The sequence below is a fragment of the Armigeres subalbatus genome, chromosome 3, assembly GCF_024139115.2.
Source record: "Armigeres subalbatus isolate Guangzhou_Male chromosome 3, GZ_Asu_2, whole genome shotgun sequence".
Lineage (NCBI taxonomy): Eukaryota > Metazoa > Arthropoda > Insecta > Diptera > Culicidae > Armigeres > Armigeres subalbatus.
This window is the reverse complement of record NC_085141.1, coordinates 280,506,464-280,531,164: the sequence shown is the minus strand read 5'-3', so window position 1 is coordinate 280,531,164 and position 24,701 is coordinate 280,506,464. Positions and strand designations below refer to the sequence as shown.

The following is a 24,701-nucleotide window of genomic DNA, read 5'->3' as shown; positions in this document are numbered from 1 at the left end:
GAAATTCTAAATCAATTCTTAGAATTCCTTTTCTGAATTTTCTGAGGAATATCTTGATGAATTTCCAAACAAATTTTTGGATTTATGATCGAATTACTTTCCAATGTGATACCAGCTATAGCTATTAGGGTGTTCACCCCATCAGTCTGACTATAGCTAGGAATTGTACAAAACAATCTTAAATACATAAAAAGCATCATATGATTGCAGCGTAATTTTATAATGGGTCATCGCTCTCACCGGCAGCTTGTAGGTCGTAGAGCAAAATCGTTCAAAAAGGTCTCTTATATTTTAGTCTTCTAGGCCTCAGATACATTCACTCCATTATACAAGCACTATAAGTAGTAGTATGCTCAAAGTTCTTCACGCCGAATTACGCCGCCGCCGCCGCCGAATATTGCTTACGGCGTGATGCCGTCGACACCGCCGCCGGTGTAAAAATGGCCTTACGCCGCCGCCGTTCTCAAATACTTCGGCGCACAGGCCTAAACGCTAAAGTCTTGAGTCGGCTTTGTAGACGATTTTGAAAGACGTTAAAAAGGTGGTCATTGAGTTGCTGATAGTCAGAGTTTGCCTTCAAATAACTGGCTCGCGCGCTTCACTCTTTTGAGGTTTTTAAGATGAGACCAGGCTGGCTTAACCGGTTTGAATATGGATTCTAGCAGAACCAACTGAGCAATAGCGTACAGTAATATACTTGACACAGTCGATGCAGCGAGATCGGCGTCGAAGTCGAAGAAAATCATTCATTCCGTTGAAATTGGCCTTATTAAAGTCGTATGCAACGTTTTCAGACGACTCGTAGAAGCGACAGTACAGATTTATCTTAAGATGCGTCAGTATGGGAGGATGATGTAGAACGATTTTAACGAGGGGAAGCTTGTATAATCGAACAGCTCTCACGCAGTTCGTCGCTAACGAAGCAAAGGTCAAGTATTCGATTGTTTTCATTTTCGACTCCATTTCTTTGTTTCAATCCTACTTTGCAGTACGCGTCGAGTAGCCCACGAGACGTCTGGCCTATCAAGGATCTTGAAGGGACCAGAAACAGAAACCCCAACGCGCTGCCAAGTGATCGAGCTCAGGTTAAAATCACCCAGGATAATAAGGTTGTCTCTTGGTCCTAATTGTGAAACCCATCTTCCACCTCAGACAAAGGACCGGTGCGTCCCGGTGTCCCATTGGTAGAAATTGAAAGAGGCAGGCCTGAAGCAAATTGATTGTCTGCGATGCAAGCTTCGGTAGTTTCATCGGAAACGCTTATTCGTGTCGGTGTCCAGTTGTTGTTAGTTGCGGGTAGACTGGAATAAGCATTGGATTCAGAGTACGGAAAGGTATTGAGGTTTTGTAAGATCTCTCCAAATCCAGGCATATGAGATGTTGTAAGATCTACAAATTGTCCTGGAGTTTGAATCAAATGGTCTACCGAAATAACCAGCCGCGGTGTCAACCTACTTTTGTCTTCTGAGTATTAGTCTTTACTCAAATACAGGCACATGAGATGTTGTAAGATCTCAGCGCCAAAATCTGAAATGTATTAAGGACTGAGTACCCTGTTGATTGGGTCTTTGAATGCAGAGTAGAGTTACCAGCTTTTTTATCTAGGACCATACCTTTTTCCATCCATAATACAAAATATATCAGTTGTCTACAGACATGTAATAATTCATTCATAAAAATTGTTCTCTAATAGAGACTATTACAGATATGGAAGTATTGTGTGCACTCATAAAAATAACTCAAATGTAAATGCGCTCTTGGAAATTTATGTTCGAATCATAGTAATTACGCTTTTTATCACTTCTATTCATTGATCAAACAATAATTATAATAACAATATAAAGCCAAACGGTACAATTAAATTAGTTTGTCGCACGTTATACTAAATGATTCCACACCATCGCACCGACTTCAATTACCAACCAAAGTACCAACCCGCACAAGTTTCAACCGGCAGACAACCATTTATGCTCGCTTTTGCACGCGTTACTGCTCTGATGGTAATGACGGAGCTCCCCGCATCTACCTCGCCCCGCACGTTTGGTTAGGTATTTATTCAATTTCATAATTCACAAGTTCAGTGTTAAGCGGGCACACATAATTACATAACTGATGCGGGCAGGAGCATGACCGAAGGAGTGGAAACGGTCGCCATCGTCGTTGTTGCCATCATCGAGTGGAACAAAACAGTCGCTTTGAATGGGGAGGATAATTCAAAACGCATTACTTTTTTCTCGAGACACGCAGAAAACTCCCCTGGCCGCGGTATTATGTTTCACTTTTGGTTTTGTTCAATGTGCTTACATGAAACCTTGACAATTCGCATAACACCACAAGCGTAATGCATTCAGTCATTTTGCTGATTCGTTGCGTTTTAACCCACTTACCCTCAACGTGTCTAACTGAACGATTTTCAAAAAGCTTCGCCGACTTGTAAAGCGGGCGGCGGTGACGACAGGCGTGTGGCGCTAAACAGTGAATTTGTTTTCGGTTTCTTTTCGCCGTTGCGCTCGGTTTACGGTGCGAAACGATCGTGGTGGGTGGCAGACACCTGACGAAACGGGGAGCATTCGCAAAGCGGCATACTTTGGCATGATCTAAACTGGCATACAGTCAGCCGGTAGGCAAAATAGAAACCGCTCTGTGTCGGTTTTCTGAGCCGAAGCTGCCATCCATGGTCATATGGAAGCCATGGCGCACAGTTCGCGTGTAGAATGGAAGCCCGGTTGGGAAATGGCGCTTCGGTTTACCAACTCTGCACGACCAGCAGGGGAAATTGAATAAGCCATTGATAAACACAATTTTCTTGTGATAATTAGGCGGTTCAGCAACAACAACGATTTGAATTATTTTAATTGGAAAATTGATGGCTCCAACGCGGTGTTTACAATGAATAATTGGAAAAGTACATATGAGGTTTCAAATAAATGTTTGACAAAATTGATTCATATAGAATTATTTATTAAAATATATGTAGTTATACTTATGGTACTGGCCTACATATGTAGGTAAAACAGCTTTTTAGTGCTTTTCGAAACAAAGTCTACTATCGACTGTCTGCACGCTTTGTTATGGATCAAAGCCAGTAGACTTGCACAATTGATGTGGAGAAAATGGATAATCAGTCTCATTGTGAAAGTTTTAACGACTCTTATATCAAAATAACCAATAATAGCACTAGCGCCGTCCCTACAGTGAAGTGGGAAGAGGAAACAAACATTCATTAGGGATTTAAATACATGTACATTTTTTTGTTTCCACATCATTATTCGCATTAGTAATCTAAAATCAATTTCAGCATGTCAGAGTCAATATTAAAATTAATACAAAACTTCCCCCAACGAACAATGTAAACTCCTTTCGCTGTGGTATTTCGCTTAGGTATCCATAGTTTGCGCTTTCGTGCACTCCTTCGGAAAGTTATTTAATATCGATACCATGAACCAGCCGGGGTGTCTTGATCCCCAACCTGCTTCACCCCGTATCAATGCTCGCCCACGTCAACAAAACGCTAAAGGATGAACAATTTCCAATCCCGCCGGACTATCCACAGTAGGTTCCACCGTGCACCCTCTGAAACCAGCTGAGAATGAAGAGATCCCGTCAGCGGGATAAAATTTATTTCAGTGCAAACAATTTTACAAGCATTCCATGTGCACTAGGCAAATATTTATTCTAGCTCCGGCTCCGATACGGTAGGAGCGGAGTGCAAGCTTGGTTGTTGAGTAGCCAGCGCCTTGGCAACTATAAGTTCTCGTTAGAGCAACGTACGGGCAAGCTTTGTATGTAGTGTAGGAATAGAATCTGATAAAATAATGCTCCCCTTGGGCCAGCTAGTGTAGGCGGGTTGGATCCTATAGAAGCACTTGCACACATTTTACTAAGACAAACATTGGAACCAAAGAAATTAGTGGTAGAGCCATGACTAGGAATGCCGATGATCTCTTGACTTTTACTAACCTTTGCAATATAGGATACCCCCAATGATATGATTACGGTTTCGATAAAAGTGTTGCATGTTCATGTTTCTGTTCTTCAAATTGCTCCACAAAACAATAAACTTCTGGCAACACAAGTCCAAATACAGCGAAGCATCAATGCGTTTTTTCTTTAATTCCCAAATTCTTAACTCAGTAACATAGATTGCTCCAACGCCAGTGTTTTATGCGTTGCTCAAAATGTAACAAATGAAAACATACAAGCAAATGTTTTAACTTAAATTGTCGCGCGCAAATTTATTGGCAATCCCACTGAGGTATCGATACTTTTACTTTAAAGTAGTATCGATACCACAAAATATCGAATTAAAAGTATCGATACCTACTCGTATCATATGAATACTCATATATTTGAAGTAAAATTCAAAAACGATTATGTTGTCACTGTCAAGTAGTTATTCATTATTTATGTCGAATGGAACATGGAACGTTTATCTTGAGAGTGTATTTAAAGCTGTTAATCTTTATTTCACGTGAAACATTTAATATGTAAACCAAACCAATTGCATCTTTTGATCATGCATTCCTAACCTAATGATGCGAATCTCTCTCTGATGCTTCTCCAATGGGATGGGACTTCTGCAACACTATGAGCCATTTACTGTCGAGTTTAAGGACATTTTAAACCGATATGGGATTGAGTAGAGTGACCAGTTTTTTCGTGGATCAATACGGGACACTTTATGCATTATTTATTATGAAAGCTTTATTTATTGAGTTATATGTTATGAGTGAATATTTAAGTATTCATAATAATTTATCAACATTTAATTTTTCACTGGTCTATTGGGTATTGTCCGTTGTCCTTCACCTTACGTAAGTGTTCAGTCTGGAAAACCGTTGAATGAAGACGGTGAATCTGTTTTTTTCAATTCTCAAGAGCTTCAGGCATTTTCCTGATTAATTTTACAGATCAGGCGTTGATTTTACAGATTTTTTCGATCTTTACAGATCTATGGATGCTTCATATTTCACACATTTTCTGATATACTGATGTTCAGATCCTGGAATAGTCATGACCTAAACTCTTCAGAATATTTTGACATATCCTTAATTCCGTATATCAAACTAATTTTCAATTTTCTCACATTCTCCAGACCCTTAAGGTTTTAAATGCTTTTAGGGTTCTGGGATTTTCTACGGATTCCATAGTCTCTCGAATTCACTGTCTGGGACTGTCCCGCATAATACGAGACGTTCAGTTCTCAATTAATCATAAGAAATCTATGAAATAAAGCTTACTTCACTTTTGTGAATTTCACTAATAATATACCGCAATTAGCACAAATAAGTGTTGAGCGGCAAAAAATTAATAACTGGTGCCTTTTTTTCGAATTAAATACTTATCAGGTATCAGAACGTCGGCTCCAGGGGCACGTTCACCTCAATTTGGGAGATTTGTGCCATCGCCTTCACAGCCTTTTTCATCACACACCTGACGGAAAAGGAAGTGAACAATAAGGAAAGGAATGTGGATGGGAGAACAAAGGGAATGTTTGGAAAAGGGCCCTTGAAGAGGGCATACAACGCATAAGCGCTCAGGACCAATAAAGTCATGCGATGCTCCATTACGAGCTGACTCATCAGCCAATTCGTTCCCAGCTATGGAAGAATGGCCAGGTACCCACATAAAGTGTAAAGTATTAAATGAATTCAGTTCCTCAATTTGAGTTCGACAAGCGATTACTAACTTCGACCTTGAGTTGGCCGAGGCGAGAGCTTTAATAGCTGCTTGGCTATCTGAACAGAAGTATATTACTTTGCCCATAATGCGCTGCAGTGCAGATTGCACTCCACACATGATGGCAAATATTTCCGCTTGAAAGACAGTGCAGTGTGTATCCAGTGAGTGTGACTGTTCCAATCTCAGCTCACGCGAATAGACGCCTGCACCTGCTCTACCTTCGAGCAGGGAGCAGGGAATCAAAAAATCGTCATCTTCGGATGTTTTGCTACGATAAAACCACCCATACACGACATCGCAATCATTGCTCAAAATAATTGCCGCATATCAGGGGTATAATTTATCAGGATCTTACTTAGATCGCATCATGCAACACTAATGATAATCGTCAAATCACAGAGACGCTGAGCATTTCCGACGGCTGTTCTGTTGTTATTTGAGCAGCAAAATGACTTATTGTTATGCTCTCCCAAAATGGGGATCCTAGAGTGATAGTTAATGAAAAGCCAAATTTTGCTACGGAATTGTTATCTTAAATGTTTACTTCCAACGAGCAATCGCTAGCTGCAATGATCGTGAAGTGTTACACTAAGGATAATGCAGTTATCATTATCATGTTCGTCAGTTTTGATTCCCTGGCAGGGAGCCGTCGGTGTAACAAACAATGCTGTCCGACACACTTCTCTCCAAATAGCCAGATGTCCACTCATCCCGCGAGGAGAATTGTGTTGAAAATGTCCTATAAGGAAAAGTACTAACGTGTGTGAGATCACTTGGAGCAAGGAAAATTTTGTCCCAATTAACCATAAGCGGTAACAACGAAATGTGTGTAGAACTGCGGTTTACAGGATTCTCTTCCATAAAACCGAGTACCGATAGTCGGTAAGTACAAGAAAATGCTTCTTGTTTGATATATATGTGTAGTGGAGCCACGTCGAAGAGAACTTCAAGAGCTGCCGTGGGAGTTGAAGAGAACGCACCAGTCATTGCCATTAGGCACATCCTTTGAAAATGGCCTAATTTAGACTGAATTGTCCTCACTTTCCCCTTTTGCCACCACACAAGACATCCATAAGCCAAAACTGGTCGTACAACTGTTGTGTAAATCCATTTGATATATTTGGGTTTAAGTTTTACCAAAGGTTTGTCGGCATTGGCCGAAAGCCATACACGCCTTTTTGATTCTGAACTCAATGTCAGGAGTCCAGGAAAGCTTTGAATCCAAAATTAGACCCACATACTTTACTTGATCAGTTACATTGATTTCAGAACCAAAAAGATGTAACGGACGAATACCATTACGATTACGTTTTTCCGTGAAAAGAACAATAGATGTTTTATTCGGATTGACCAAAAGGCCATATTGGCGACACCAACTTTCAACTACCTGAAGAGCATTTTGCATCAGGTCGAATAAGGTAGTAATGCACAAGCCCACTATCAATGTTAGATAGTTTTTGGCAAATCCATAGGTAGGAAAACCGCCATTATTGAGTAACCTCAATAGCGTATCTGCAACGAGATTCCACAAAAGTGGAGATAATACTCCCCCTTGAGGACATCCGCAGACACTTAATTTCCTAATTGCTGCTTGACGTAATGTCGAGTAGAGATGTCGGTTTTAAGCATCTGGTGAATCCATTTGGTAATAATATTAGGTAGCCCATGACAACGTGCGGCTTCCAATATTGCATCGAAAGACACGTTGTCGAAAGCACCTTCAATATCTAAGAAAGCACCCAAGCACGATTGCTTTTGAGCGAATGCTTTCTCGATATCGTACACAACCTTGTGTAGAAGAGTCACGGTGGACTTTCCAGATTGGTAAGCATGTTGATTAACATGAAGAGGCATGTTTGCCAAACAGTCATCACGAATGTGATGATCGATAATACGTTCTAAGCATTTCAGAAGAAATGAGGTCAGACTGATGGGTCTAAAACTCTTTGCTTCTTCATACGAAGCACGTCATCCTTTTGGGATAAACTTTGCAGTGACATCCCGCCAGGATATGGGAATATACCCAGTAGCAAAACTGCATACTAAAAGCTTTTTCAAAACATGTTTGATATGCTCAAAACCTCTCTGAAGTAGAACGGGATAAATCCCATCCTCCCTTGAAGATTTGTAGGGAGCAAAACTGTTAAGTGCCCATTGAATCGATTCAGTAGTTATGATTCTACGTGCTTGAGCCCAAGACCCATAGCTAAATGAAAAGACATCAGGATCATCCGAAGATGTTATATCGACACATCCAGGGAAGTGCGTATCAAATAATTGCTCTAACGATTCTTCATCAGAAGAAGTGTAGTCGCCATTTGGCTTGCGAATTTCGCCAACTTGGAAATCCTTGGATCTCGCAGGAATTTTATTCAATCGACTGGCTTCACTCAAATTGGAAACATTTGCACAATGGTTTTTCCAGCCAGATCGTTCAGCAGATCGTAGAGCCTTCTTGTAAGCTTTGCGAGCCAACTTGATAGAGTCCGTCCCTGCTGAATGGCGTCTGTTCCAACTCCTTCTGCACTGCTTCCTTAGCTTAGCCAAATCGGAATTCCACCAAGGGGTTCCTCTTGAGGTTTTTACAGAACGTAAAGGGCAAGCTTCTTCAAAAGCTTTCACGATGTGCAACGTTGTAGTATCAACTGCATCATCCAAGTCGGTAGGAGTTTCTAAAGAAGGTAGATATCCATGAAATTTGGTAGAGAGCAACTCTGTGAAAAGATCCCAGTTTGTTGAACGAGGATTTCTAAAACGCAAGGTCTGCGAAGTAACATTCAAATGATCAAAGTAGATGTAGCGATGGTCAGATATCGATTCCTCATCTGACACATGCCAATTCGTCAACTCGTGACTGATTCTATTGGAGCAAAGGGTTATGTCTAACACTTCTGCTCTATTAGATACCATAAAGGTTGGGCGATTGCCTATGTTAAGTAAACTAAGTTCGGTACTACTTAAGTATTCCATCAAGCTGGAGCCTCTCCGATCGATATCCGAGCTACCCCAGATGATGTGATGAGCATTAGCATCACTGCCGACAATTAGCGGGAGGCCTTTTGAAGTACAATATATGACAACTCATTTGAAAGCATCCGTAGGGGATGGTTCATCATGTGGTAAATAAACCGAACAATAGACGTATTTCCTGACGGGGTTCCGCCAGTTGCATCAATTGTGACAGCACATACATCTCTGGTTGTTAGTTCAGAGATAAGTGTAGCAACAATAGCATTGTTAACAAGCACACATGCACGCGGCATTGATCGAGAGTTTGCCATTTCTTTACTGAAAGCAGCAAAAACCGGGTTCACTAGGTTACTTAGGTAGAAGCTACCCTTGCGAAAATAGGGTTCCTGCACCAAAGCCACTTGGGATTTGCCATTTTGCATAAGTCTACAAAGATTAATCGTTGCTGTTCTTTTATGCTGAAGATTGATTTGAGCTATCTTAACTGAAGCCATTGCAAATTAAGATAATGCACTCCACAACTTCAGCATTAATATGAACAGCAACGATGAAACCAAATTGGTATCTTATCAAGAAAGTCAAAGACGAAACACAGAGTACAATGTGTATAACGCATAAAGCGAATCCATATAGGTGACAATTTGTTGAAAACTAAATAAAAACATGCTCATAATCCCACCCTTATTTAACCTCAAGTTGAGATTGAATAAGAGTAGCCGATTATTTCCATAGCTCCGGTTAGCGCAGTAAGGGCTATATACTGTGAAGGGTGCCCTGGTGCTTCACAGGCTCCGTTAACGGTTAGGTTCTTTTTAGAGCCCCCTAACCATTCATTCGTAGGCACGGTAAGCATAAAGCCACATCACACCAAGAATTTGGGGTCACCTGTATGGTGGACTTCTTCCACCGGAACAGGCAATCCGTAGCGTTATTCTTAGCCAGATAACTGGCTGCCGACACCACACAGCTATCTTGGCTGTTCGGGGAGAGAAGTTGACATTGACTTTACGTCAACTCTCAATGTGGCCGAACAGCCAACCAAACCCTTAAGGTTTTAAATGCTTTTAGGGTTCTTTGATTTTCTACGGATTCCATAGTCTCTCGAATTCACTGTCTGGGACTGTCCCACATAATACGAGACGTTCAGTTCTCAATTAATCATAAGAAATCTATGAAATAAAGCTTAATTCACGTTTGTGAATTTCACTAATAATATACCGCAATTAGCACAAATAAGTGTTGAGCGGCAGAAAATTAATAACTGGTGCCTTTTTTTCGATTTAAATACTTAGAAGATTATTACGAAGAAAATACAAATGTATCCATTTATGTTTATTAAATTTAAAAGACATTAAATCGGATACTCAATTGATTAAAGTACTTTAATTCGATACTTACTTGGTATCGGCTATCAAAGTATCGATTCCAAAAGTACTTGGTATCGAATCAAAAGTATCGAGTATCTACTCGTATTTACTAGTATCGATTCATCCCTATCGACGAGTGAGAATGCGAACAACCTTAGGAGGGAATCAGAAAGCTGACCCCAAATTATTGAATTTGACATTTGAATTTTAAATTTTGATTTTTTTTATTACTTTTGAATCTATCTATTAGACATGTGCGCCGTCGCTGATTTTCTTACGCCGCCGCCGCAGTTAAAAATGAGTATGGCTATTGAAGGACTGTTAAACCAGTAGTTTCTTTCAAAGAGTGGAAAAACATATTTTCAGTCAAGTTCATATTACTTTAATCTACTTCCAAGTATGCCGAAATTATTGGATGGCTACGCATAACTGTCACATGTAACGCATAGCTGATTTTGATATACAATTACTATACTCGGCAAACATAAACATATTTTCTTCAAGGCTGTTAATTTCCTGAAATTCCGAAGAAATTCTTGCAAGGACTTATAAAGGAATTCCTGGAGAACTTCTGGAGGAGTTTTGGAGAAACTTGTGGATGAAATCTTAGAGGCACTTCCGAAGAAAATCTTGCAGAAATTTTCTGAGGAATTGCCGAATGTAGTTTGATAGGAGTTAGGGAAGGACTCATGGAGAAACCTTCCGAAGAATTGGAGAAGCTTTCCGAATAATTCTTGGAGGAACTTTCAAATAAATTCTACTTTTAAAGAACTTCTGGATGAATTCCGGGAGGATCTTCAGAAGAAATTCTTGAAGAAACATCCTGAGGAATTACTGGATAAATTTAGATGGGATTTCCTTAAGAATTCTAGGAAGAACTCTTGGAAACCGTCCAAGGAATTCGTGTAGAAGCTTCCCGAAGGATTCCTGGAGGAACATTTGGGGCACTCCCAGGAGGAACATCCCAATTACGTCTTTGAGGTTGATTTTCAAAGAAACATTCCTGCTGGTTCCTCCAGGAATTCCTCCGTAAGTTCCTCCATAAATTCCTTCAGGAATTCCTCCAGAAGTTCCTCCCGGAAAGTTCCTCCAGGAATTCCTACGGAAGCTTCTCCAGAAATCTATCTATCTATCTATCTATCTATCCATCTATCTATCTATCTATCTATCTACCTTTTTTTGTACAAGGGTTAAAGGCCATCAAAACTCTGCGCGACAGACACCTTAAAGGCGAACAGGGCTGGGCTCCTCCCGACCTGCTAAAAATGTGCCTCCCGGATGATTCTGGGTCCCTTATCCTCCTTTCCTCGATCCTGTGACAGCTGCGACTACTTCGGGGCTGGGGGGTGGGGATGGTAGGGGGGATTTTGTGCTCATGCACTTCTTCTGAAATTCCGGCCCCTAGCTTATGCTAGTTCGCCGACTGGCGGACTGATCTTCTGCTCCACTGCAACGTAGTCTCGACCCCTCGACAGTCATGCACCGAACTTCCTGACTCCCTCCGGCGTCGAGGGTGGTCCACCATTTCCGGTGAAGGAAACTTCCGCAATGGTGGTGCTCCGACTACCGGTGGCTATCGCAGGGGGCGCTTTCACGCATTGCGCCGACATCGTTCTCGGGTGCCCTACGAACCCGAAACGCTTTCTTCTTCTTTCTTCTGCAAATTGGCTTTTCGTGTTCCGAGGTCGGTCCGACGATTCCGGTTGGCAGAAAACTTCCGGTTCACCGGCGCCCCGACGACCCGAAGCCAAACACTGCTCACTGCGCTGAATACTCCCCAGAACTGGCACTTATTCGCTGATCTCGCCTCCATCTACGCTGCAGCTCCGACAGTATTTGCGTCACGACTCTGCTTACCGAATTCCACGTGTCTTCCTCGTGACACATTCGCTCTGCGATATTATCCGCCTTTGGGACAGACATTTCTCTACGAATTTCCCCAAACCGCGGACAATCGAACACCACATGCTCCGGCATCTCTTCAACATTCTCACATTCTGGACATAACGGGGGATTGGTGTGTCCGAACCGATGTAAATACTTCCGAAAGCATCCGTGGCCCGACAGGAACTGCGTCAGGTAGAAGTTTACTTCGCCATGCTTTCTGTTCATCCACGTCGACAGATTTGGAATGCGCCGGTGGGTCCACCTTCCTTTCTCAGTACTGTTCCACTTCTGCTGCCACATCGCCATTGAATTAATTTTCGCCACCTTTCTCATGTTTCCGGTGTCTCTCCACTGGTAGCACTCGATGTCTTCCGCCAGGGTGATGCAAATGGGTACCATCCCGGCGATAACGCATACTGCCTCCGACGATATCGTTCTATACGCACTTGCAACTCGTATGGCCATCAGCATGAACACGCTTTTCAGCTTTTCCCGGTTCCGTTTGGTTTGCAGTGCATTGCCCCAAGCAGGAACCCCATACCGCAGTATCGATGACGAGACACTAGCTAGTAGACGCCTGGTGCTACTTCTTGGACCGCCAACGTTTGGCATGATCCTTGCTATTGCGCTCATAGCCTTCGCAGACGTAATCGACGTGGCTATTGAAGTTTAGTCTCGCCCATCACCGTTAGTGACACGTCGTCCGCAAAACCCACGATTTTAACTTTTCTAGGCAACCGCAGACTCAGGACTCCATCGTACATCCCGTTCCAAAGAGTTGGACCGAGAATGAAGCCTTGAGGAACGCCCGCTGTAACCCGCATCGACTTACGCCATTCGTTAGTGTCGCATACCAACACTCTGCACTGAAAGTAGCTCTTCAGGATATGGCACAGGTAACCAGGGACCCGCATTCTATGCAGCGCTGATGCGATGGCTTCGAAGCTGGCACTATTGAACGCATTTTTTACGTCTATTGTTACTACTGCACAATTTCGATCTCCTCTTCGCTTCTGTTTGGACGCCTTCTCAGCGCTCCGAATAGCAACCACAGTCGATACTCCTTTGCGGAACCCAAACTGCATCTTCGACAGTCCGCGCTCGCCCTCCGTACATTTCGCAAGCCTATTCAGGATAATCCTCTCCAGGAGATTCCCGAGTGTGTCCAACAGACATATAGGTCTGTACGAAGCCGGATTACCCGGAGGCTTTCCTGGCTTCGGCAGCTACACCAGCTTCTGAATCTTCCACATTTCTGGGAAGTTGCCTTCGTCCAGGCACTTTTGCAGCACTGTTCTGAACATATCCGGACATGCCACGAGTGCAGCTTTCAGCGCCACGTTCGGTATTCCATCCGGACCGGGAGCTTTCTTCGCCTGCAGGCGCTTTGCCGCTTCTGCAAGCTCCTCATTGAACACTTGTTGGTACTCAGCGATTGTTTCTTCTTCTTCACCGTACGGTATTGGTGGCCACGTGGTCGGGTAGTGTTGCGGGAAAAGACCCTCTACGATCTCCTTCAACTTGATCGGACACTTTTCGGCCGGCATCGACGGACCTTTCATCTTCACCATCACGACTCTATACGCATCCCCCCATGGCATGGGTTGGCGTCTGCTTCTCGAAACAACTCCTTGTAGCAGTCTGACTTGCTAACTTTGATGGCCTTTTTTAAAGCGGTCCTAGCAACCCGGAACGCCGCCTTGCGCTCCTCTTTCTCTGGTTCCGTCCTCGCTCTCTGTGCTCGCCTCCTGGCTCTGAGACAAGCAGCACGAAGCGTACTGAGTCCCTCGTTCCACCAGTAAACTGAACGCCGATTGCTCCTCGGCTCCAGTAACGTATCGCCTGATGGTCGCTATGGATGTAGTCTTCACTTACTTTCCAGTCCATGTTTGTCGTCAGTGAAGGGCTACAGAACGTGATGTCAATTATAGACTCCCTCCCGTCTCTCCGAAATGTGCTCACGGAGCCTTTATTGTACAATCGTACATCTAGCTTCGCTGGAGCTTCCTGCCCACTCCACAGCCCAGGCATTAAAGTCACCTGCTATGACTACTGGCCTTCGTCCAATCAGCTTGTCGGTTAATTGATCCATTATATGGCTGAACCGTTCCACGGTCCATCGTTGAGGTGCATAGCAGCTGCATACAAAGATGCCGTTGATTTTGGCAATCACGAAGCCTTCACATGAACTCTCCACCACTTTTTGAATTGGGAATTTGCCCATAACTCGCAGCCATTCCCGAACTATCTGTCAACCAGTTGCCGTTATCAGGAGGAACTCGATACGGCTCTGCAATTATCGGGACATCGCACCTTTTTTCCGTTGTTGACTGCCACAACAGTTACTGTGCGGTTTCGCAGTGATTCATATTAATTTGGATTATCTCCACTACTGTTGACCTGCGATCGCCCTCTTGTAGGCAGGGCATTTGTAGCCACCCGTCTGATGGTCATTTCCATCCTCTGGAGTGCAAAGCATGCACTTGGGTCTGCGTGCAGTCTTTCGCAAAATGACCTTTTTCCCCGCATTTCCAACACATGTTGGTTCTGTACGGACCTTTACAAGCCTCTGCCCGGTGTCCGAAGCCCAAACATTTGAAGCATCTCTCCGCTTGTTTATTCACTGGCGGGGCAGCTTTCAATGGGCATTTAGACCATCCAACAGTCAGTTTGCCTCCCGCTAGAGCCTTGTTAGCAGCGGTTACTGGCAGACGAATTATCGCTGTTTGTGTTCCTACGAATGTTTTCCTTATTCGGATTGCCATTTGAACCTCGCCCAGGTTGCACTATGACTTCAGAGCATCCTTGAGCTCTTCTACCGACGTAATCTCGTCTAGATCCCTGGTCAGGGATTTAACTTCCGCCTCTGCGCCCAGCGATTTTGCAATGCGCTCCTGCATAGTCGAGCAATCAACCGCAGGGTCCTTCCTTAACTCGAAGAGCATCTCTCCAGTTTGTGTGCGCCTGGTCCTTACTACATTCTCTCCCAAGTCCCTCAGCTCCATATCTTCTCTAACCTTTTTGAGGAGCGCACTGAGGAGTATTTCAGCCCAAATCCTGGCCAAAAGTCAAAAACTAAAATTTTATATGTTTCCTTATTACTTTTCGTTTTTGAACTCTCAAATAGTAATACTAATTTGCCAAGGGATTTTTGAAACAATATTGTTTGCTTGTAAGCAATGCTGACTGTCAAAAGTTTACCACAATTTCAATGCTAAATTAATCGCAATTGTGCATAAAAAAATGTTTACGTTTTTTGGTGTTTTCCTTGGTTTTTAGTGTTTTTGAAAATGAAAATCAATATAGGTATCAATGAAGTGGATATGTAAAACGTTTTCAAGCATGATTCGATCTGAAACCGTTTTCAGGTGATCCATGATCATGATATTATTTGCTAGCTTTTTCTACCTTTTTTACAATAATATGGTTTACAAAATAAAACTTTTGATTAGGTTCCAAACCCGTCCAAGCAACATAATTGTCAGCGTTGGAAAGATTGGAGTTTCCTTAATAAGCTCCACATAAAACATTTCACGCATCCTCACGCAATCGTGACTTATTTGTTTTTTAATAAAGTGAAGTTTGCTAAAAAAGCTAGTCAAAAAAATAAATAATCTTGGTTTTGAGCGACAATGCTCACATAAATTATGTTTCACTTGCAAACAAGAGTGAGGACCAAAATTTAGTAAGTAATAATAATCAAAGAATGGAGAATAACGTAAGAAAGATCATACTCAATGACGGATCTAGAGGTGGGCACCACTCGTAGAAAGCACGCTGTAGTTCTCAAAGACAGCGTTGTTGCACCAAGTGGTGCACTATCAAATAACAATAACTGACGCCGCCAGTGGCCATACTTCACTGTTATGAATGCAAATAGCATAAAAACAAAAAAATACACTTTTCTGTTTATATTGCATGCATTTACAGAAGAACAAATGATTGATATTGTTTTGGCCACGCTTTTACACTGCGTACTCCTATGTGGAGCGCTGCATACGTCCTTGCGTCATTCGCCTTGACGAGTACGGCTTCCCCCTTTGGTAGCTTCTGACGAGGCGGAGGCTTTTCTTTCTTGTTCTGCTCCATTTTTCTTGCCTCTTTCCGTTTCTGCTGTCTATTTCTTTTCTCCTTCTGGCCAACTACAGTACTCCATCCTGCTCCCTGTGAAATAGCGTCTGTGACTACGACGGCGGCAGCGTCCTCCCGCGTTTGCTTCTTCAGACCACCTGGCCTCCCGTCTCCCGGCGAAGTTCTGGCCCTTTTGGGAGTCATGGAGACTGATGTACTCTCCACCTCAGCCAACTTTTCTTTCATCTGCTTCTTAGGATATAACGGAGCAGTTGTGCCGATATGTTCCTGTTCCGGCGGAGCTAAGGAGCCTTAGTCAGCGCTAATGGGCGCTCCGCTGCATCGACCCTCAGCACTGCTGTATCGAATTCATTCACTGCCGATATCAGCGCCTTTCGGATCTTGAGAACCATGTCCTTAATCTCCTTATGGACGTTGTTCCTCCCATCCACGAAATTGTGAAGGTCCTCCACCAATCTCTTTGCTGTCACTATTTTCGGCTTTTGTGGAGGCTTATTTGACTCGCTCTGCCCTGGCCGTTGCTCCTGCTTCTGCTGCTGTTGTAGCACTGCTACTGGTGGCGGTGATCTCACCAACCCACTACTGGCGAACGGATTCGCCGCTCCTACTTCTGTGTGATTTGTTGAATTACTCATTCTATAGGGTCCCCCCTCCAAACCGTTATCTCCACCCATCGTACGTAGTCGCTAATGATCCATGGATTGTCTTTGCAAGCAGTGAGGTCCATGCGAGGGTTGACACGGACGCACTCATATGGCCGTGTTCAGAGCCGATCGCGCAATCGGGCCTAGTACTCACCAAGAACTTAGTGGACGAGTATTGAACGTATTCGGAGGACTGCTAGTTTTTTTTACCGGGACGGAGGCGGCCGTACTGTTGGCCCACTCGCCATTTCAAGCCGGTGTCACCCTTCCTTAATCAGGGAGTAGAACAGCACGACCGTCAGCCCAAAATCGTCGTTTCAAATCCGCTATCCAGATTCTGTCCGTTTTCGTCGTGACCAGCCGTGACCAGAATATATCGTAATTAGGACCTTACTGGTATCGATCCTAATGTGCCGGTTGGCACTCCTGTTGATGGGGCTGAAGTGCTTTGGAAGCGGCACGGGTCGCTTGTACGGAGCTGCTTATAGACATGTGGTTTTTTGTAGAGATTCAACAGAGCCCACTGTCAAACCTCCGCCACGTCCCCTAGGCAGATTCCGCTTGGGCTGGCTGGGAACCAGTGAACTGGTACCAGGGCCCGGTCATCTCCCGGAGAAACGCCGATTGGTGGTTTTTCATTGGCGCTCGGGAACAAGTCCCGAGCTCCCACCTTTATCTTTCTATCTATCTATGAACGGGATTGTTTTTTTTTAATTTCTACTGTCCCCAAAAATTTTGTTTTCATCATGGAGTCGCCAATCACTGCGTAAATTGTCTAAGAATTTCACTCACTTTGAATGCGACATGTGGCTTTATAATTGCGTTCATTGGATCGATTCTAGCTCAGAACTGTGTTCGTGGCACTCGAAAAAACTTTACGCTTGACCAAAAAGCTATGATTTTCGGTTAATCCGGAAGCTTCAGATGTGGCATGGAAACAAGCTTGACATGTGCAACCTTGGTTTTTGAAGCGAGCATCGTATTTGATCGCTGTCCATTATTTTAAAATACGCAACAGATATAAGAAGCTTATCATTATTCGTTGCATTCGAAGAAAAACTTCGTTCAGAAGGAAAAGGAAGTAGTCTAGGACGACTGTTAGGTATTTTACTATACGGTTCCAATTCCGAAGGTGCATACAACTCGAAAACAGAGTGAACGGTACTACTCCGCTGATCTTATATCAATTTACCCCCTAATTCTTAATTCCAAACGTTGTCAGTTTACTACATACACTATTGTTTTCTGCTTCTGTTCGTTTTCTATTGAATTTTGATAGAAGTTCAACTATTCAAATTGTTGATATTTCTCCTGGTTAACGAAGAAAGTGAGACTAATGGGCGATCGTTAGAAGAATTAAGATGCAAAGCACAGCACGTGAGCAGAAACTTTGCAAACCAGAAACAAACTTCGCTTATTATGCAAAAACTTCCACTTGTTTGGGGGAAAACAGCTCTGAAGGAAACCTTCCCCACAATATCTCGGAGCGCAAAAGATTCCGTAATCCCAACGATGGCTCGAAATGGTTTTTAAATTACAAGTTTTATTGACTTGGCATAGTTTTCTCACCCCATCCACCTTCCACCGCGTGACAAGCCAGACGAATATTCCTTTTTGTTTTCGAGGCAAACCCGAAATTGGGTGCGCATTCGAGCGTTCCGTGGAGAGAAAATCCAATCGAGTGATTCCTGACGATGTCGTTAAATTAAGTTTTGAGGTTTCTTTTCAACAGTCTGAACGTCATTCTCCCTGACTGCGCTGCCGGTGCCCGGCTTTATAATGCCTAGAATTTTGTGCAAGGGCCACTCTTACTGTTGCAATGTTGGTGGATTTTCGACGGACGACCGGCTGAGCACTGCCGGGTGGGGGTGGGGCCTGCCAGAGGAAGTAATATCAATTTGTGGAAATGATTTCTCGTGGAATTATTTCCTTGAGCCTATGGCAGCTGGTCGGCACACGATGTGATGCGATCCAACCGCTGGATTTTGATTCTGAAGTGATTGGAAAAGTTTTCCCTTCATTGCGGGGAAATGAGACGCCATTACAGACTTTTAGAATAGCGAGCGAGAACTGATGGGAATGTTTGCGATGATTGTTTGCGGAAGCATGCAATTTATTGTGTCTCAAAATAATAATATCAGATGGAACTGTAATTGGTTTCATGCAACTCGAACAGCAATAGATTGACTTTAATCTGAGTAGAATAAGCAACTGGCAATATTTTTAAGACTAATGCTCATTTATTCTCTTATTATTTCAGAGTTAATTCAATCAATCAACAAATAATACACTGATTAAAAGGTATGTAATGCGATGGTTATAACACTATAACGCTAAGTTCAGATCAAATACGTTGATTGTGGTGTGAACGATACTATTTCATTTATGATATATCAGTCTATTGGGATAAGAATCAATAAGTTCATACCCAATTAGATTTCGAAGGCGAGTAACAATCCCTTCATCGAGACGCATCGCGCACCGCACCGTCTGTTTCGAAAGGCAACCTTGACCATCGGAATCAAGTTATCATCTTTCAAACATTTTCACGGTTTGATCAATTCATGATCATGTAACCGCCATCGAACCAACACTCTTTGTAAAAGACAAACTGCACATCGAAACAATTAGTTCCACCAGTCAGCCGCACGCTGCACCGCAGTCACCAGAACGTCTGGAAGGTGCTAATCTGAGACTATCGGCTCCCATACGAGCATTACTAACTAATGGGCCAAATGCTGGCCCTGCCGGAGAGTCAAGGTCAACCAGTGAGACGGTTTATCGGAGGGCGCTGGGGAAACGCGATAAGTTGATTTCAGGCGCGCGTGCAATCGTAGAACGGTTGCATAAAGCACCTGAAACTTCCTGCGCGCAGTTGGTTGCAGTTCCGAATGAACTGCTGTGGTGCGCTTAGTGGAGACAAAAGACGACCGAGATTGCGAGAGGGCAAACCATCCTGCGGCCGCTGACGACCGGTGCATGTGCTGCATGTTAGGTCTTAGTTATTTAGTCTATTTCTGTTGAGGTTTCAGAATAGTGACGAAGTGTATGGGATTGCAGCGAATGTGATTTTGTATGTCAACAAATGTATGCGCTCTGGAAAGGCAATGAAGCGATTAAAATTATCAGTTTTTGATCGCCATCATTTAGCTTTCGATTTTAAGGCCAATCGGTTGTCAAATTATAGTTTTCTCGTAACTATGTACTTGAATAAACTAAACAATACAAACGTTTCAGGAGATATTTTTGCCTTTCTCGTATACAAAGTATACGTAAAGGTTATATGTTCGCTCCAAAAACGAACTTTTTATAGGAGGCCCTGAGACCCATAGTGTTATATACCGATCGACGAATTGAAGTGATGTATGTGTGTGTATGTGTGTACGCAAACTAATCTTACTCATTTTTTAGGCACTTATCCCATTGTTTCCTATAGTAAATAGGCCGATCGAACTATGGGCTCAGAGTTATGGCCAAAATACTATTTTTATAACACACGAGAAATCTGGGCTTTTAATGATAATTTTAATGTCATAGATATTTGATGCAATGCTAACTCATATTGAAGGAATGTCAGAGGGAATTTCCAATGTGATCCCGGTGAGAGTTTCCAGAGAGATTCCCCAGGGAGTTACTGGTGAGGTTTTCGGAGGAAATCGTGGGGAAAGAAGGATTTTTCGGAAAAATTTCTGGAAGAATTCCAAGGGATTTTACGTGGAACCTCCTGTAGAGGTTTCAGAAAGGGATTGCGATGTGAATTTCTGGGGTAGTTGTTAAAAGAATTCTATACCGTAAGAGTATTATCAAACAATTAGTAGCTTGGCTTAACTTGATTGACTGTACACATCGTAGTTGCTACTTGTTATTGACCGAGAAACAACATATATGCACAGCTCACTAATTTAATAGTGCTTTTGGGATCGGAAAACCATTCTCTAGGGACTGTACATGATTTGGACTTTCAATAACTCAAGACCTAATAACGTCATCACAGTCAATTTTAATTTCTCAACTGATTCAAGTAGCCGGCTTTTCGGAAAGCTCGGATAATCCTGAGAGAACGTTGATTGCACAATAGCTTTTTGAAGAAGATGAATTCATGCTTTCGGATGGGGATTAGGCTGGCCCAGGAAACAAAAAGTTGTCAAATTCCCATGGGCCGTTTTTATAGCTTTCGGCTAATTTGATTCGATCAATAATTTCAAAAATTCACAATCCAGCTCCTGATACATCAGCCGAAAGCTGAGGAAAAACTCATTTAATCATCGTACAATGTTCTGTGAAATTGTTCTGTGACATACTAACTACCCTTTTTGCAATTCTGAGCCTAATCAAGCAATTAGAACCAATTTCCAAATCGAATGAGTGACGGAGATATATTTTCCTATATATTTAGGCTGAAATCCCCATACAAACTTCAAATCAAATGCGCCAGTTTATGCAACAAGAGAATGAGCTGAAATTTTGAGAAATTAATTTTTCCATCAAAAGACACAATCCTGGGCCGGGGAATACGACAACATTCTTTTCTCTCCATACTAAGCTAGGCCAGTCTAATGGGGATAACTTTTGCTTTCTTCCTTGCTATCTGAATCCAGGTGGAAAATAGCTGAGTCGGAGACAATGATCAAAATTCAGCAAAAGCTGCTCGATAAACAGGGTACTCACGATATGAGTTGGAGATTCAAGATGTTAAAGGAACCTAGGGCATTCATCTGTTATGGGTAATTTGATCGACAGTTTGCCATCGGGGTTCTCCAACTCCTCTGCGAAGTCGTTCGGAGTCAGACAGATAAAGGTTTTTTGAATGCTCTTTGAGCATTTGGTACATGATGCTGACGGGTACCGGAATTGTCTGTTCGATGAGGCGCAGCTGCTGGTCGATGTCCTGAATAAGTCATACGGTCGAAAATGTCGTATAGCTGAAATGGTCGTTAGGTAGAACGGGTTATTTGGCCGAAAATAACAGTTGGTCGAACGGTTTACCCATGTTTGAAATAATAGATCATAGTGAGAATTGTAAACATTCCGATTCCTATTTCTCATTTATTACAACTCACAGTGAGAAATTAAATACAAAGAGATGAAAAAAATGAGACGTCTCTTAAACTTAATTATTATTTCTCACTTCTCAGTGTGAAAACGACAGTAATGACAATGACGGCCATATAACCCGTTCGGCCAAATGGCTCTTTCTACCAAACGACCTTTTTGAACAAAAAGCATTTTTGGCTATTTGCGAAGCCATGACATTTTCGATCATATGGTCGTAATGGCATATTCGGCAAAACTGCTTTTGGTATAGTGACCTCCCGCCAAACTGCCCTTTCCCGTTCCAAAACTTCTTCTACATAAGAAACGCTTACAGGAACGGCGGGCGTTGGGCCTCGGTTGGGCCTACATAAGAAACGCTTACAGGAACGGCGGGCGTTGGGCCTCGGTTTAACATATACACAAATGAATCATTTGTTTGAGAAACTACATAAGTCCATTTTACACTATTTTGAGAAAACAACAAAAAACTGTTTTTGAACAAATTTGCACCGAATCTTTTGATTTCTTCGATACAGATCAATAGTTTTTGGCAAAACTCAACACCCTGGGATACTTTCAGTGCAAAAAATGTAAGCAGTACTCCACAATTGCTCTTCAAAGTACGTGGACATATGTAGTTTCTCAAACAAACGAAAAAAATTTCATACATTCCTGAACAAAAATATTTTTTTCGTATTTTTTGCCAGAATACGTATTTTTGGACGAGGATTCAGAATATATAAAAATCTCATTTTGGCTAAAAATGTTACATATGCAGTTTCTCAAACAAACGGTTCAAATGCTAATGCCGCATCCGAACACTTTTTAAAGAACGCTTGAATCATTCAGTACACCATGAATCTTCTCAGCCAAAATCCTGTTGAACACCTCAGCTACTCCAGTCTACTGCGGTAGGTAGGCAACTATGAAGATTTTCTTTTGATCTTTTGATCTGCATTACTTCAATAAAAGTAAAAATGCCAGCTTCATAAACCGAATAATTAAAACATTTTGAAAACTCAGGTAAACATCAGCCATATGCCATACCATATGCCTTACTCAGAACTCCATAATCTACTAATAGTACGAAAACGCACACTACCTACTAATGCTACTAATCTATCTGATGCAAAAATCACCATCCTTCTTCAAAGGAGCTTTGCCGCCGAAAATAAATCCCATTTTTTTACAATACGGGCAAATTTCCTCACGGACATTCTTCCACAGAGCGGGTACCAATGTTAGGCCTGGATGTAACGGTGGCTCATCACGAAAATTAATCTATAATTCAGCGATGAAACATCGTTTTGTACAGAAAAAATGTATCAAGTTTATTTTAGTTACATTACGCTTGATTCATGCACTTCTCAACTGATAAACGCAATAAACCTGCGTGAAAAATCACTTTGACACAGTTTTTTGGCAGCAATCTTTCGTTACCTTAAGCAGGCAGGCTGTGCAAAAGTTTTTCTTTTGCCCAAAAAAAGAGTTTTCTGAATGTACGCACATTAGACGAACGGAGGGGGAAGGGCCATGGCTGAATACCGTTCGGCCGAATGCCACTAGGCCGAAAGTTGTTTGGCCGAAAGGGTCATTTGACCGAAAAGGTCGTTGCGCCGAAAGGGTTGTATGGCCGAAATGGTCGTTTGGTCGAAAGGGTTGTTTGGTCGAAAGGGTCGTCTGGCCGAATTGGTCATTGACTGAAAGGGTCATTTGGCCGAACAAGTTATTTGGCTGAAAATGGCATTTGGCTGAAAGGGTCGTTTGGCCGAAGAGGTCGTTTAGCCGAAAGGGTCCTTTGGCCGAAAGAGTCATTTGGTCGAAAAGGTCGTTTGGCCGAAAGGGTTGTTTGACCGAAAGGGTCATTTGGCCGAATAGGTATTTGGCCAAATAAGACATTTGGCCAAATAAGACATTTGGCCGAATAGGTCGTTTGGACGAATAGGACATTTGACCGAATAGGTCATTAGAAAAATTAAAAATTAGGAGTGAGAAGAGAGCCGTCTCACTACCCGCAACGCACTACTTACTTCACACAGCAAGAAGTGAGACGTTTTACTTATCACTCTTCATTTCTCACTTCTTGCTGTGAAAAGTGAGTAGCGCGTAGTGGATAGTCTCACTACCCACTTCACGCTACTCACTTTTTACAGTGAGAAGTGAGACATGAGTAATGAGGAAAACTACTTACTTAACACAGCAAGAAGTGAGAAATGAGAAGTGAGACATCTTACTTCTTACTCTTCATTTCTCACTTCTCACTGTGAAAAGTGAGTAGTGGGTGGTGAAACGTCTCACTACCCACTTCACGCTTCTCACTTTTTACAGTGAGAAGTGAGACATAAGGAATAAGAATTGAGACGTCTCTCTTCTCACTCCTAATTTCTCACTTTTCATATGTTCTATTCGATCAAATGACCTATTTGGCCAAATGTCTTATTCGGCCAAATGTCCTATTCGTCCAAATGACTAATGACTCTTTCGGCCAAATTACTCTTTCGGCCAAACGACCCTTTCAGCCAAACGACCCTTTCGGCCAGATGGGTTTCGGCCAAATGACTTTCGGCCGAATGGGTATCGGCCAAATAACGCTTACCCGTTAATATAGGTGAAACTCTAAAATCAAAACATTCTTACCAATAACAAGTCTCCTTCTTCATTGACATTACATCTCCCACTGGGACATTGCCGCCTCGATGCTTAGTGTTCTTTAAGCACTTCCACAGTTATTGAATGCGAGGTTTCTAAGCTAAGTAAGTTACCAATTCTGCATTCATATATCATGAGGATAACACGATGATACTTCTATGCCTAGGGAAGTCGAGACGATTTCCAAACCAAACAGAAAATCCTCAGCATGGATTTGCTTTGTAGCCGCGCATCTTACCGCACGGCTGAGGAGGGTCCAACCAACAACCCGTACTGGAGAAAATAACTTAGATCTGTGCTCAATGGTATTAAAAAGACGAAATTTGACCAAAACTAATTTCAACACTATTTTTGCTAAATTATCTTATGGGGGAAT

At 42.6% G+C, this 24,701-nt stretch overlaps 1 protein-coding gene across 5 annotated transcripts in view; it reads left to right on the top strand.

The window, feature by feature from the left end:
• The window catches only part of LOC134224618 (Ig-like and fibronectin type-III domain-containing protein 1), a 704,696-nt gene that overhangs the window by 167,405 nt on the left and 512,590 nt on the right, over positions 1-24,701 (top strand). For 4 of the 5 annotated variants that reach the window (XM_062704041.1, XM_062704040.1, XM_062704043.1 and 1 more), the window contains one exon: positions 18,903-18,943. The exons of the other annotated variant lie outside the window; for it this stretch is intronic. The gene's annotated coding sequence lies outside the window, so the exon portion shown is untranslated. The remainder of the gene's footprint in view (positions 1-18,902; positions 18,944-24,701) is intronic. 5 annotated transcript variants of the gene reach the window in all.